Raw genomic sequence first — 15,672 nt, forward strand, 5'->3', positions numbered from 1 at the left:
GCACATACATACATATATTGATAAATTCACTTTCTTTTTCTTTATTGGAGGAGTCTCATTGTACAGCTGTGGTAGATTTCACAGATTATAGTCCCAAATCCCTAGAATTTAGGAATGTTACCTTGTATAAGGATTTTGAACTGGAGAGCTTGTTCTAGATGATCCAAATTAACTCTAATTCTGATCAGAAGTACACAAATACCCTTATAAGAGGTGGTAAGAGGAAGACTTGACACAGAAAGCAATATGCTTCTGAGATATACCTCATGGCGCACAAGATATTGTGCTGCTGCCTTTAAAAATGGAGGAGGAATAAACCAAGGAATAGGATGACTTTAAATGATAGGAAAGAGGAAATGACCCTATGACACTTTGAATTCAGTCTGGTGAGATTGGTTTTTAGACTTTGGACCTTCAGAACTGAAGAATAGTAAATGTGTGTTGTTTCAAGTCATGGGGTTTGTGATAGTTTGTTTCAGAAGCCATAGAAAATGAATATAGTACATTTTAAATAAAAAGAAATAGTATGACTTTAGTTAGCTAATCTTTATTCTTTGGTGTGTATTGGGCTACATGCAGTCTAATCACCCGACAGATATTAACTTGGTTTGTTATTAATCCAATGGAATTGGTACTCTGTACTTTCACTATCTTACAAATGAGCACTGAAGAATGAATAGTTGTGACTTCCATAATTTATTTTTTTAATTGGTAAAGTTGGAACTTGAACCATTAGTTTTTAAACTTCCTATTGTTTTTGAAATGGAATTCACATGCCATATGATTTTACTACAGTGTACAATTCGAGATTTTTAGTATATGCACAAAATTCTATAAGCATTACCATAGTAGATTGTAGATTATTGTATTATCCCCCCAAAAAACCTTGTATCCATTAGTAATCAATTCCATTTCCTCCAACCAACCCCCTCTTGTCACCAGCCCTAAGTAAAAATAAATCAATTTAATAGCCAAGAACTCTGTTCTAGGATTTTTATATCACATATTCATTGTAAGGTTAATATTACACTTCTTTTTTCTCTTCTTTAGTTGATAGATTTTTGTGCTTTTTGGCATAACAAATATGTGGCTGTGAACTTCCAGGTACAACTTTTTGTATTGGTCCATATTTTTAGTTTTTATTTGATATACAGATTTATTTGGTTAGCAGATTTGCCTTTTGAAACCATAAGGTAGTTCTTGGAAGAACAATAGCAGATACAAGCCTAGACTGGGCTCTCTTCATAATCTAAATTCCTGGAATAAGTTCATTGAGAAAGCAACATTTGTAAACTATCATACTTTCTGACCCTGGAGTGTTTTTGTTTTTTCTTTCACAGAAAATGTTTGCAATAAGGATGGTCTGTCAAACTTCCCATAAAGTTTCCTGATCCTAAGAGACATTACAGGTAGCTTATGATAGACTGTAAGTAGGATTAATAAGAAATAAACAGTCTATTTCTAACTGCAGTAAGCATTTGCTATTATTGTCTGCCAAGTATTCATTTCCCCTTCTGGTACCAGATCTCCAAATTTCAGTTGAGGAACCATTCTTCCTTCACACTCAAGCATGTTCTTCGGATATTACTGATTCTTCCTCAGTTAATGGAGGAGGGAGGGGGATGAGAAACGGGAAGAGAAGACCAACTTTTTTATTTTTCGCTAAATGGACCAACTCTAGTGATAATTCCAGTGCTCCATGGAAGTGCTTTCATCAAAGTTGCATCAATTTTTACTGTACTAGATGTGCTAAATTCTGTATAACTTTATAGATCCATAAGCAGCATTTGACCCAAATGATGACATCCTCTTTTTAAAATACTTTTTAAATTACTTTATCCCCACTGCTACACCCCAGCACACTCATGCTTACATTTACACACAAATCTACATACAGACTCATGCGCACACACACACACACACACACACACACACACAGAGACAGTCTCTCTTTGTCTCTCTCTGTCTTTCTTTCTGTCTGTCTGTCTCTGTCTCCCCCTTCTCTCTCTCTTCTCTCTTTCTCTCTCTCTCTCTCTCTCTCTCTCTCTCTCTCTCTCCTCACTGTTTCTAAATATTCTTTTATGGTTTCTCCTTTTTTCCCTAACTTTAAAATTGGGGCATCTTCAAGTTAATTCTTGGGCTGGAGGGATAACACAGCAGGTAGGGTGCTTCCCTTGCATGCAGCCAACCTGTGTTTGATCCCCGGCACCCTATTTGGTCCCCTGAGCCCCACAAGGAATAATTCCTGAGTACAGAGCCAGGCGAGTAATTCTTGAGAATTGCTGAGTATGGCCCTCAACTTTTTAAAAAAGTTAATTCTTGGAACTTCTTTTCTATCTCCATTACCTTGGTGATCTCATCTAGTCTCATTATATTTAAACCTAGTCTCACTGTCTCACTGAAATTAAACACTATCTGATGTCTCAGGTTTGTTGGTCTGCTCTTTCCCTCTAAACGCCAAACTTGCTTATCTATCTCCTCTATTCAAAATATCAACATCAAAGAGGCACCTCAGCTTAACACATCTAAAACTGAGATCTTGATGTTCCCATTAGAACTGTACCTCCCACATATTTTTCACTGCAGCTTCAAACAACTCCATCCTTTCTGTTTCTTAGAAACTTAAAGTCAAGTTTCCTTCTCTCTTTGTTTCCCCTCCATATCCAGTAAGGAAATGCTATTGGCTCTGTCTTCAGAGTAGAAAAAATAAAAATATAATCACTCCTCACCGTTTCCATTTCTACCACACAGAACTCTGTTCACAATCTTCTCCAAATTATTGTAGTTGTTTCCCAGTTGGTCTCTCTCCTATCCCTGTCCTGGCCTGTTCTCTACAAAGCAGCCAGATATTTTAACCACTAAATATTTTAGCCATTAAAATATTAGTTGGATCAGTCATTCTCTCAGAAACGCTCAGTGGTTTCTCATTGCACTATGTGTAAAAACCACAGACTCTGCATGGCCTGCAACACCCAGTGCATTCTGTTTTGTCCAAGTTTACCTTTTAGTTCTCAACTTCTGCTCTCTCCAACTCAGCAAACCAACTTACTCTATCTATACCTTAAACACCTAATTTCACCTCAGGGAACATTTACTTGCTTCGCTTGAAGTGCTCTTCCTAGAGACAAGTTATTTATTGACTTCTTCACCTATTTTGAGTCTTTCCTCGAGGTTATGTTTTGTGTTATCCTACGTAATATCTTTTAACATTTGTTTCTCCTTCTCTGCTTAACTTCCTTCATAGTTCTTATTGCCATTTACTATATCATATATTTGATGTATTTTCCCCCTCTTTCCCCCTTTATTGTTGTTTTATGATGTCCAGGGGTTCATATGCTTGATTTCTGTGTGTCAGGTCTGGATAATGGTGTCAGGGATCATGACATTAGTTAAGGTGATAGCATTAGAAGTTGTAGGGAAGTGTCAGGGGTTGAGCTCATGACATCACACACAAGGTAGGCATTTTACCAAAAAGCCACATAAGCAAGACCCCATTTGATATATCTTTTTTTCTTATTGTGTTTCAAACATTGCCCTTCCACCCAGAACATAAGATCCATTAAACCAAAGATTTTGTTTTGTTTGTTTCCTGCTATATCCTCTGCCTGGAACAGAAAAATACACCTACTATTTACTCAGTATTTGTTTAATGAATGAGCCCCTCTCCCTTCTGCTTTGTCTTATCCTCCAAACATAATCAAATTTACTTTAGCCTATAATATTCTTTTCTTCCTTTCTTTCTTTCTTTCTTTCTTTCTTTCTTTCTTTCTTTCTTTTGAGTAACCATGAGATGCACAATTGCAAAATTGTTCATGCTCAGGTTTCAGTCACACAGTGTTCCAAGTGTTCCAACACCCATCCCTCCACCAGTGTACATTTCCCACTACCAATGACCCCAGTTTCCTTCCCATCAACCCCAACCCCAGTCTCTCTGTGACAAGCACGTTTCTTCTCTCTCTAACATTCTTTCTTGATCTATTCCATTCCTCAAATTTTCTCTTTCCCTCTACCAATCTTCTTTAGCTTTATTCTACCTTTATATGTATTTTTTATGAATATCTTTTTTACTTCTCATTGGTGGAGGGTCACAGGGCAATACCTGATGATGCTCACCGGACCATACGGGGTGCTGGGGATCGCACCTGGATCATCCACATACAAGGCAAGCGCCCTATCCATTTTACTATCTCTCCAGCCCCCTTTCTCTTCTCACTTTTTATATCAATGTTGTAATTTCCTTGGGCCCATTCTTCATTTTCTTTGACTTTCATTGCCTGTATTTCCCAAGGTGGCTTATTCATATTCAGACTTTTAAACCACCAACTCTGTGCTCCAGCTCCAATTTTCATTCACTTTCAACTTCAGCCAGACTCTCTCAACTTTAGATCCAAGTTCCAGCAAAAAGCAGAATCTCTCTGCCTTGATGTCTTGTAAACATCTCATATTAAATATGTGCCAAGATGAAGTTTTGTCGCTCTTGACCTTCGCCAAATCTACTCCTCCTTCTCAACCTTCTCAGCCTTCTTTCTTTGTAAACATTTATTGACCCAATCTGCCAAACCTAAGCTTGGTGATAAGTTTTAACATCTTTCTTTCCTTCCCTCCCAACAATGCTCCAAGCCTATCTGCTGGTCTCTATGCCATAAATAATGTCTAAATCGAATCCATTTCATCCACCCTCAGAGCTCTAGTGTAGTTCCCATGATCTCTAACTGGACTGTTGCAGAAGCCTAAAACATGTCATCTTCTCATTGTTCACCAATTTTTAATTTGTTGCTGCAGTGATTTCACAACTGAATCTTATGACAACTGAGTATGTTGGTAACTAAGTAAAATATACTTTGCCAGACTCTCCCACATTCTTGGAAAGATCCACTTTTGAATTCAAAATGTCTCAAATGAAATGCCAGTGCACTGAAAAGGCACTGATGGCCAACACCCCTTTTCAGAGACAATCTTCTTTAGCTTTATTCTACCTTTATATGAATTTATATTATACCAGTATAATTCAGTACAAGAAAGAACAGACTTTAGTTTCCTCTCATAACACCCCCAATGTTGGGAATAATAAAACACACTGTGGGAAAGAGAAGCAAAGCGTGATGGAAAGGGGAAAGGGGAATTCCTTGGCAAATTTGAGATTTGTTGTTTTGTCTTGTTCTGTGTGTACACACACATTTTTGCTTCTATGTACTGTTCTACCATTAATATAAAGAAGCCTAAGAATCGATAGTCAACAAAAGGCATTACACAGTCAAGACACTAAGTAGAAGAACAAGTGCTTATCCATGAGTTTAACAGAGATCTGTTCTCAGTGGTAAAGGAGCAAAAGTAAGTAAATGGGCCCAGAGAAGACCCCTTCCTAAATACTTTTGTGCCTCTGGACATTATATTGACATGATTCTGACAGCCCTAACGTCTCTATCCTCTAAAACATGACAGTATGGTAACAAAGCTCTTATCTTTTTTCCTGAATCTGAGTGTGACTTTTTAGCTAGAAGATTGAAATTCTTCATACCAGTATAAGAGAACTTATCACTTGGTGATTGGATTCCAGAACCCAAAGGAATCTGAGGGAACCAAGGAAGGACAAATCATATAACCTAGCTATCTCCAATGGTGGATTGGGATGAATATCTAATGTTTCCTTTTAGAATCATTCATTTTAGAATAAAAGAAAATAACATGCTCTCTTGTACACACAAACAGAATCTCTTATCTTAATTACAGGTCTTATATTAAATTGTTTTTGCAATAAAAAAATATCAGGAATAGTTGTGGGTAGCTCAAAGGGTGAAATGTGTACATTACATGTGAGAGCCCTAGATTCAATTCCTGGCACTACATGGTCCCCCAAGTACTGCCTTGTGTGCCCCCCACTAAAATAAAAAACAAATTCCCAGAGAAGCCAAGAAAGTTTGCCTCCATAATAGATGAAATGAATAAGAATTCTTCACTCTGTTTTGTTTTTTAAATTTTTGAGTCATATCAAGAAATGCTTGGGGGACCAGGTGTTTGAATATAAGGTTCCTGCATGTATTCTAGCCTTTCAAGGTATCTCTCTACCCAATTTGTTTGCTGTTTTTATTAGATACAGGAGGAGGATGCTCTGAGAAGAGAACCAAACTAAGATTTTTTAAAAAATTTAATGGAAATCCAAAAATATAGCTGAATGAAAGTTTATCATGAAGATATTTAAGGAAAATGGAATCAGTAAAGAACAATCTTAGAGAAAATAGTCTTAGTATACAAAGAAAAACTTTAAGGACAGAAAGAAAATGAAAGAAAAAGGAGAGAGCCAAAGAGATAGCACAGGAGTTAAGGTTGCATGCTTTACATGAGCCAAACCTGGTTCAATCCATGGTACACCATGGTCTCCTGAGCATCACTGAGTATAGCCCCAGAGCCCCCTAGTGCTGCTAAGTGTGGCCCTGGAAGTTTCTGAGCACCAATGGGTGACCTGCATCATATGACACTCACAGCATCACATCTTTGGTTCCTTCAACTGAACTACTAATTCAGTTAATCAAGAGTTACCTCCCCCTGGATACAAAACGGAAAGGAAAAAAGGATAGGAAAGAAGGACAGAAAGGTAACTCAGATTAGAAGTACAAATAATAGGGTCTGGAGTGATAGCACAGTGGGTAGCGCGTTTGCCTTGTACGCGGCTGACCCAGGTTCGATTCCCAACATCTTATATGGTCCCCCGAGCACTGCCAGGAGTAATTCCTGAGTGCAGAGCCAGGAGTAAACCCTTTACATTGGCAGGTGTGACCCCCCAAACAAAAATTAAATACATAGAAATAACAGTTTTCTGAAAAAGGAAAAAAATCAACAAATCAGGAACTTTGATCATAGTTAGTTATTACAAGAGAAACCTTTCTTTTAAAGACATTTTGGACTTTCTCTCAAATCAGCTCTCATTATTCATCAGAGAATTCCTATGGGGGAGAGACCCTTTGAATATACAGAGGCAGGCTGGGGAGTGGAAGAGAGACTGGGGACATTGTGAAGGGTAATGGGCACCGGTGAAGGGATTGGTGTTGGAACAATATATGACTGAAACTCAATCATAAATATCTTTGAAACTTTGTCACTCATGGTGATTCAATAAAAAAGAAAAAAAATTAAAAAATAACTAAAAATAAAGAAGTTCTGGATTTAAAAAGCAAGAGGGTTGACCCTATTCCAGGTAAAATGTTTGAAAGGAAATTTATACTCAGTTGTCTTACATAAAAGTAATAAATGTCAGTCAGGAATAGAGTAAAAAAAAGTTCAGGATAGAAAACAGCTGTCCTCAGACTTCTTTACAGCATCAAATTTTTCACAAGAATAGGGAGAATTTCCAGTGACTTGAAGGCATAAGATTTCTTTTGTTTGTTTTGTTTTGCTTTTGGGCCACATCCAGCAATGCTCAGGGGTTATTCCCGGCTCTGTACTTCTGGAGGGCTCAGGGAACCTTATGGGATGCTGGGGATCAAATTCTGATCAGCCACGTGCAAGGCAAGCACCCTACTCTGTACTACGCTCCTGTCCCAAAAGGCTTAAGATTCCTGTAGTTAGGCAAGTTATCACTCTGTTACCACACTGATGATCTTTCTAAAAAATTATTTTGGTAAGCCTACGAGATCATTATGAAAGGAACCAAAGTTAAGACCCCAAAATTGTCACAGCCATGGCACCAGAGGCACATGGACCTAATCCAGAGCCAGGCAGCTTGCAGCAGAAATGTGAAAGAACTGTGCGTTAAGCTTATTGAAAAGCCAGGTATGAGCTGGTGGTGACAGGGCAACTGCAGCCTCATGGGATGGCGGGGGTGGGGTGGAGGGGACAGGCTCGTTCTTCACATCCTACCGAGGCCACAAGTTGCCCCCCACGAGTGGCTCTCTGGCACGGCCATAGCACCAGACGCACAGAAACCAATCTCGTAATTATTCGGCTCTTGGAAGAAATCCCTCCAGACTTAATTAGTAAAATATCAGAAATCCAAAATTGCATGCCACTAGCGACCACGCGACATCATATGGATTTCATAACCAGCAATAGAAAACAAATTATTTCACAATGCCTTTTCATTAGTTCTGATTGTTCGGGGGAATTTCCAAACAATAGTGGTGCAACTTTTGTCGAAATAATTAATGTAATCAAAGTAGAGAAAGAGCTAAGTAGAAATCATCTGCCTCACAGGCATCGGGAGGGGTGAAAGAGGGTTTATATTGGGGTTCTTGGTGGTGAAAAATAATTACTGGTGAAGGGAAGGGTGTTTGATCATTGTATGACCGAGACTTAAACCTGAAAACTTTGTAACGTTTCTCATGGTGATTCAATAAATAAATTTAACAAAAATTAAATTAAAAAAATTTTTAAAAAAGACCACAAGTTTGAAAAAACTATTTAAATCAATTAAAATCATAGAGGATTGAGTCTGATAATTAATATCCAAAAAAAGAAAATCTTTTGACATAAATGAAATATAATTAAGAATTATTTTAATTTTTATGTTAACTATATGTCATTTATGTCATTGGGTTACCCTTCTGGTGCATTCTGTCACTGTCACTGTCCTCTCATTGTTCATCAATTTGCTCGAGTGGGCCCAGTAACATCTCCATTTTGAGGCTTGTTGTTACTGTGTTTGGCTTATTGAATACATCACGGGTAGCTTGCCAGGCTCTGCCACGTGGGTGAGATACTTTCGGTAGCTTGCTGGGCTCTCATTAATATTGAAATTTATAACAGGTTAAATAATTAAAGTAATAAAGTAAAAGTTCTTGGTTCCTTATTTTTGATAACAGGCATCCTTATTTATTTCTTCAATATTATGATAAATGTAAACTAAAGACTCCTTTTCTTTTAATTAATTTCCATGAGTACAGTTAAAAATTAGATGTTTGTTAGTCACAACTCTATAGAAAATATATGAACACAACTAAGCAAAAGTACATAGCTTGATAATGAAAACAATAATATGAGAACATTAAGCCCCAGAAACAATAAAACAGTAATGACAAAATAAATTTGAAATGTTTAGCTACCACCATGCAAACAGAGATTCAACAGATATTTTAAAAAGCTTATAATTTATAGGAAAGACATCTACAAAGAAATAAAGAAGGAACATTCAAAATGAAGGTGAAACAAAGTATATCTGCCAAATAATGGAGGATACACAGAACTTAAGGCAAAATATGTTATTTCAATATTTCTTCAAATTATGATACAATCTGAGGATGGAGCGATAGTGCAACAGGTAGGGCGTTTGCCTTGCACGTGACCAATCCAGGTTCAATTCCCAGCATCCCATATGGTCCCCTGACACCACCAGGGGTAATTCCTGAATGCAGAGCCAGGAATAACCCCTGTATATCGCTGGGTGTGACAGAAAAAGAAAAAAAATTATGATGCAAAAAAAAGGTGAAGGAAAAAATAAGCAAATTTATTGACAGTATTTAGCAACCATTATTGTAGCACTGTTAATCTAAGATATTCTGGAAAATATGAAGTTAGGGATAATTGAGGTTAAAATTAAGTCTATAATGACAAACAAGAGAAAATGAAAAATAAAATATATTTATGGACTGGGAGATAATATGGTAGTTGGATTCTCGACATCACCCCAAACATGGCCAGATGCAGTTCTGAAGGTTCCTGAGCACCGCCTGTGTGGCCCAGGTATTCCTTCCCTATGGGGCCTGCACAGATTATGTCCTTGGACCCTTTGCACAGTTGGAGACTGCCCCCTAAAAACATTACATTTACAATAGCATCGAAGAGAATACTTAGAAAAACACTTAGAAAAGAAAAATATTTGAAGGTGAAGGAAAAATTAAATAGGAAAACACTCTATGCTTATAGATAAGATGGCAGTATTATCCCAGTTGATTTATATATTTTACATACTCCCCATCAAAACCCCCCAACAAATGCCTTCTCTACAGAAATTGACAAGCTTATCTTAAGAATCTAGAGTAGTCAATAAGATATTGAAAAATATTTTTAAAAATTTAAGAATTCACATTTTCTTTTTTCAAGACTTACTACAAATGTATAATAATCAAGATTGTTGAAATTGTCATAGAAATAAACATAACAAGCAATGGGATTAACTGAGTATCCCGCAATGAAGCCCTCATGTTGATAGTCAATTGCTTTTCAACACAGTACCAAGACAATTCATGGGAAAAAGAACAGTCAACAAGTGATACATGTACACTGGCTATTTACATAGTTTGGGTTCTTATTTCACATGATAATACAAAGAAAAATTACTAGAGATGGATCAAAGATCTAAACATAAGAACTAAAACTGTAAAACTCCTTGGTGAAAACATCACTGTATCACTATAACTGTCACCCCTTGTTCTTCAGTTTGCTCAAGTGGGCCCAGTAACATCTCCATTCGTCCTTGTCACGTGCAAGTGTAGCCCAATGACATATTGGGGGCTCCTTCAGGGTTAGGGGAATGAGGACCATTTATTGTTACTGTTTTTGACATATCGAGTATGCCACGGGTAGCTTGTCAGACTCTGCCGTACAGGTGGGATTCTCTAGGTAGCTTGCCGGGCTCTCCGAGATGGATAGAGGCTTTTGGGGCAGCCTCTAATCACCTTTACAGGTGTTCCTAGTCAGGCATATAGGCGGGTATGATACTCTCAGCAGCCTGCCGGGTTAGAACTAGAGAATAAGAGGTCGCTTCCGGGAGCTTGGTTTTATAGTCTCTGGATAGCCGTTGATGGGGTTACACAGTGAAAACATAAGTATAAGTATTCATAACTTTGTATTAGGCAAAAATTTAATATATGTGACACCAAAAATAAAGAAAATATAAATTAGACATGAGAAAAAAATTAAACTTTTTTGCTACAAAAGGTAGCATAAAAAATGAAGACAAGAGCACTAGGGAAACTTTTACAAATGATTTATCTGCTAAAGAACTTAGATTATATAAATATAGACTATGTAAATAAATCTTACAATTTAATAATGTAAAAAAGAACAAACCAATTAAAGTGAATAATGGATTTGAATAAACATTTCTCCACAGAAGATACACAAATACCCATTAAGCATATGAACAGATGTTCAAAATCATTAGCCATCAGGGAAAGGAAAATCAAAACCGTGAGATACTGTTTCACAAGTCCAATGGTTTGGCAGAATATTACCATATTCCCTTGGATTGCTTTAAGAGGATTTGGTTAGGGGCATAGAAAATAACATTCAAAATGTGGTCTTGGGACCAGAGAGATAGGAAAGTAGGCAACAACCGTGCATGTAGCTGACCCTGCCTTGATCTCCTGCACACTCATTTCCTCCCGAAGCACCTTTAGGAGTGATCCTTGAGTGCAGAGCCAGGAGTAAGCCCTGAGCACAGATGTCTGGCCCCCCAAACCAAAAATAAAACTAAAAAAACAAAATGTGGTCTTGATATCTATGCATTTTGGTGTTTGCTTGTTTGGGGGGTTGTTGTTGTTGTTGTTGTTATTGTTGTTGTTTTGAGGCCATACCTGGTGATGCTCAGGGGTTACTCCTGGATCTGCATTCAGGAATTACCCCTGATGGGGCTTAGGAAACTATATGGGATGCTGGGTATCTAACCCGGCTTAGCCTCATGCAAGGTTTCGGGGAGCTGCCTGCTCATGCAGGGTCCTTATTTGGACATAGCCCTGGGAGCTGCCTCACACAGAGGGCCATGAATACTTGGCATAGCTCTCTGTCCCGCCACCCCTAGTATGCAGAGAAGCTATTATAACGCCAACCCAAGCCTATAGAGAAGATAATAGGTTACCACCCTTAGCCTGCTGAGAAGTGAACAGGATATAGATGTGTTAATAGATCAGTAGGATACGCAAATAGCTGTATGGTCTGCTAATCCTTAGAAGGTTTAGGAATGATCAGGTGTTCCCCATTGCATTTTGTTATGATCAAAGAAATGTATGATCTTAGGAATATGTTTTTTGCAATTATAATGGATGATTATGCTTGCCAAGTTCCTGATAGAGGTGCATAAAAGGCTGCCTGAAATAAAGATTGCTGCTGCTGTTCCAGGAGAACTCAACCCTCTCAATCACTTGTTTGTCTCTTTAAGATCCTCACTTTCCCTCTTAACCTGTTTGGCAACCAGCATACCCTGCAAGTACCCATTGTACTATCTCTCTGACCCATGCATTTGGAGTTTTAAAAAGATTTTAGAAATCTTTTTAAAAGATTTAGCCCTCCTCATACCACAGTTTGCTTTTACTCAACCATCCAACCAGATTGACAGAATCTTATTAGAATCATATTAGAGACTGAGACTTAAACCCAAAAGCTTTGTAACTGTTCTTACTGTGATTCAATAAATAAATTTATGTAAAAAAGAATCATATTAGAGCAGGTTGCATTGATGGATTTTCTGTAAACCAGAGAAATTTGAAAAGTAATATCAATTTAACTTATAACACCTTCCACAACTTTACAAACAGATTTATGAGGTTGGACCTATTGGAAATGGACTGGTTTTATAAATCAAAAACTGTGAAATATTGGCAGTTTCATACATTTCATCTTAATATATAAAATAAGCCTCCTGTCCTGTCCTGTCCTGTCTTCCCGTTGTTCATCGATTTGTTTGAGCGGGCACCAGTAATGTCTCCATTGTAAGACTTGTTACTGTTTTTGGCATATCAAATACACCACGGGGAGCTTGCCAGGCTCTGCCGTGCGTGCGGACGGGATACTCTCGGTAGCTTGCTGGGCTCTCCGAGAGGGGCAGAGGAATTGAACCTTGGTCAGCCACATTTGCCCTATCCTCTGTGCTATCACTCCAGCCCAAAGTAAGCCTCAAAAGAAAAAAAAATTTTTAAAGGGTGTTGGGAGGATCTTCCCAGGATGGGAGAAGCATGCTGAAAGTAGACTATAGACCAAACATGATTGCCACTTAACGCCTCTTTTGCAAATCACAGCACCCAAAAGGAGAGAGAGAACAGAGGGGAATGCCCTGCCACAGAGGGGGGATGGGGGGGATGGGGGGTGGGAGGGATACTGGGATCCGTGGTGGTGGGAAATGGGCACTGGTGGAGGGATGGGTATTTGATCATTGTATAATTGAAACCCAAGCACAAAATTTATAAGTCTACAACTGTACCTCATGGTGTCTCACTAATAAAAATTTAAAAAAAAGAAAGAAAATTTTAAATATAATAAGCCTCAAAGTGAATGCTATAGAAAAATGTTATAGAAAAATGCTATAGAAAAATCTCTGATTATTTCACAGTAGATACTGGAAACCAGTTTTAATTCCTAAGCACCTGTGTGGGTACTTAGGAAGTAGCTTGTGCTACATGAAGCTGATGTAATTCCAGGAGTTACTAGATGTCCTAGGATAGAAATGGTGCCCACTATAGTTATGCAGTACACAAACATTCCAAGCCCTGAAAAACATTTCTACTAGACCTCAAATCAAGAAATAAATCATATAATCAAGATGCAACAACTAATTACTCAGCTGCTGCTTAGGGGTAGAAAGAAGGAGCCCTTTCTCCTCTTACTGTAATGTTTCAAGCAGGGTCAGGGTTCAGTTGACCTCTTCTGAAAACTCATGCTTATATATTACGTCCTTATTATTGAAAGGTATTTTTAATGACACATGAGGCCAAGGAAAATGACCACACCTAGGCTGAAAACTAGTGCGAAGAAAGGAGAAACTCATTTTAATCCAGAGACCTGAGAGGAGCTATGAGCAATATATCACATCAGTCTTTTGTTGATCCCATACAGTCCCATGGTCTAAGAAGCTAGATGATAGATGATGTTTACGGTTTTTAATTTTTCCTTTTTGGGGTCACACTCAGCGATGCACAGGGGTTACTCCTGGCTTTGCACTCAGGAATTAGTCCTGCCGGTGCTCAGGGGACCATCTGGGATACTGGGAATCAACCCGGGTCAGCCTCGTGCAAGGCAAACGCCTACCGGCTGTGCTATCTAGCATTGATCAAAGACCTTTGAGGGTTAAACTTTGCTCTACTCATTTTGTAATCTTTTTCCTTCTAATCTCATTCTTGCTTCTTTTCCTTCTTTGTAAAGACAACCCCCCTCCTCTGTGTGTAATCTATGTTGAATGGCTCATTATTTGTCTTAATTTGTTGCCCCTGGCACATTCCATGGTAGAACTGCAGACTTAATTCTTGCAAGAGTTCACCAGGTGGTTTGTAGGTCAGTAAGGGTCAGTGGTTAATAAGTAGGAGACAATGTTCAGTCTCACTGGTGACTAGATGAAGCAAACCAAAACAGTGAGGTACTATTTCTCATATACCAAAAGACAGAGTATTTTGGTTTTTATTTGAAATGCCCATTGTTTTTGAAGATGTGGGGAAATTAATATTTCCAATTTGTTGAACAGAGCATAATGGGTATACTTTTCTAGAGAGGAATTTGACTGTAGTTATTTAAACACTTAAAAAGGTATTCACGCTGACACATGATGTCCACTGTGAGAACTTATCCCCAGAAAAGCAGAATGGACATGCCAAAATCAGGCATAGTAAGGTATATGCAAAATAATAAATTATCCTTTAGCTTCATTTATGTTCAGATAAGTTTGCTTATTAATTTTCCACAAATAAGCAAATGTGCATGGCTTCTTGCTTTCTTGCACATCAAGGTGCTAACAAATTATTTGAAAATGAGACATTACATAGAGCTCAGAGGGGAAAGTTAAGGGAAATAGAAACAGAGAAATAGTACACGGATTAAGGTACTTGCTTTTCACATGGCTGACCCCAGTTCCATCCCCATGGACCACCAGAAGGGATCCCACCACCACAGATCCCACCTCCAGATTTAGTCACATTTTATCATCAGACAATTCTGTCAGGTCAATTTTAGTACTCCATATCAGTGTCATTAATTACAGTCAATAGGATGCCTTCTGGTGGTGCTTGGGGGTCCAGAGCAACGTGTAAGCCCTATGTAAGCATTCCTGAGTAAGGAGTAAGCACTGCCAAGTGTGCCCCGCCTCCCCAAAGAAAAAGAAAAGAGAAATGGAAAGTAAAGGAAATATATATCTGAGTTTGAAATAAAAGGAACAGAATATAAGAATGAAACTTGAAGGAAGCAGTTCCTTGTACTAAAAAGAGAACATGTGCTTGCAAAAAAATGAAAAACAAGAAATTCTTAGAGCATCAACATTGTAAGATTAGGAATGACTTTTCCTCGTCTATTTTTAGGGGAAGTTTCCCAGCATAGCACAACATTTCCACTAGGCGACAGACGACATAAAAGATCCATCTCAAAGCAAATTGGATTTTTATTTGATGAACTGCTGGAATTTTTCTTTTTTAGATATATTGTAGTTAAGGTGTGTCAATGGTGTTGACATTTACGGACTTGGCATAAATTTTTTCTTTTTAAAAACCGACAGTTATTTTTAATCAAAGTAATGCAGCACACAAAGTAAATTTTAGTAAGTCATGACAGTGATAACTTCTAGTTCCATCACTTTCTGTCCCCTCCCCATCCATGAATACTATTCTGGGTTTTTTTTTTTTTATGATTTGTTTTAAGTGGTTGTCCTATTCCATTTGTGGCTGGGTGCTTTCTTGGTCTGCTGCATAATGTCTTGCTAGACTTCCCTTCTCCTCTCTTCCATGTTGATTCTCTGTTGCACAGCTTCCTCTCTCTAGGTACACTACC

At 38.1% G+C, this 15,672-nt stretch overlaps 1 protein-coding gene across 3 annotated transcripts in view; it reads left to right on the forward strand.

Moving 5' to 3' along the window:
• Positions 1-15,672, forward strand: part of ENTPD1 (ectonucleoside triphosphate diphosphohydrolase 1) — a 116,875-nt gene that overhangs the window by 9,627 nt on the left and 91,576 nt on the right. The window lies entirely within an intron of this gene.

The sequence above is a fragment of the Sorex fumeus genome, unplaced genomic scaffold (assembly GCF_029834395.1).
Source record: "Sorex fumeus unplaced genomic scaffold, SorFum_2.1 ptg000043l, whole genome shotgun sequence".
Lineage (NCBI taxonomy): Eukaryota > Metazoa > Chordata > Mammalia > Eulipotyphla > Soricidae > Sorex > Sorex fumeus.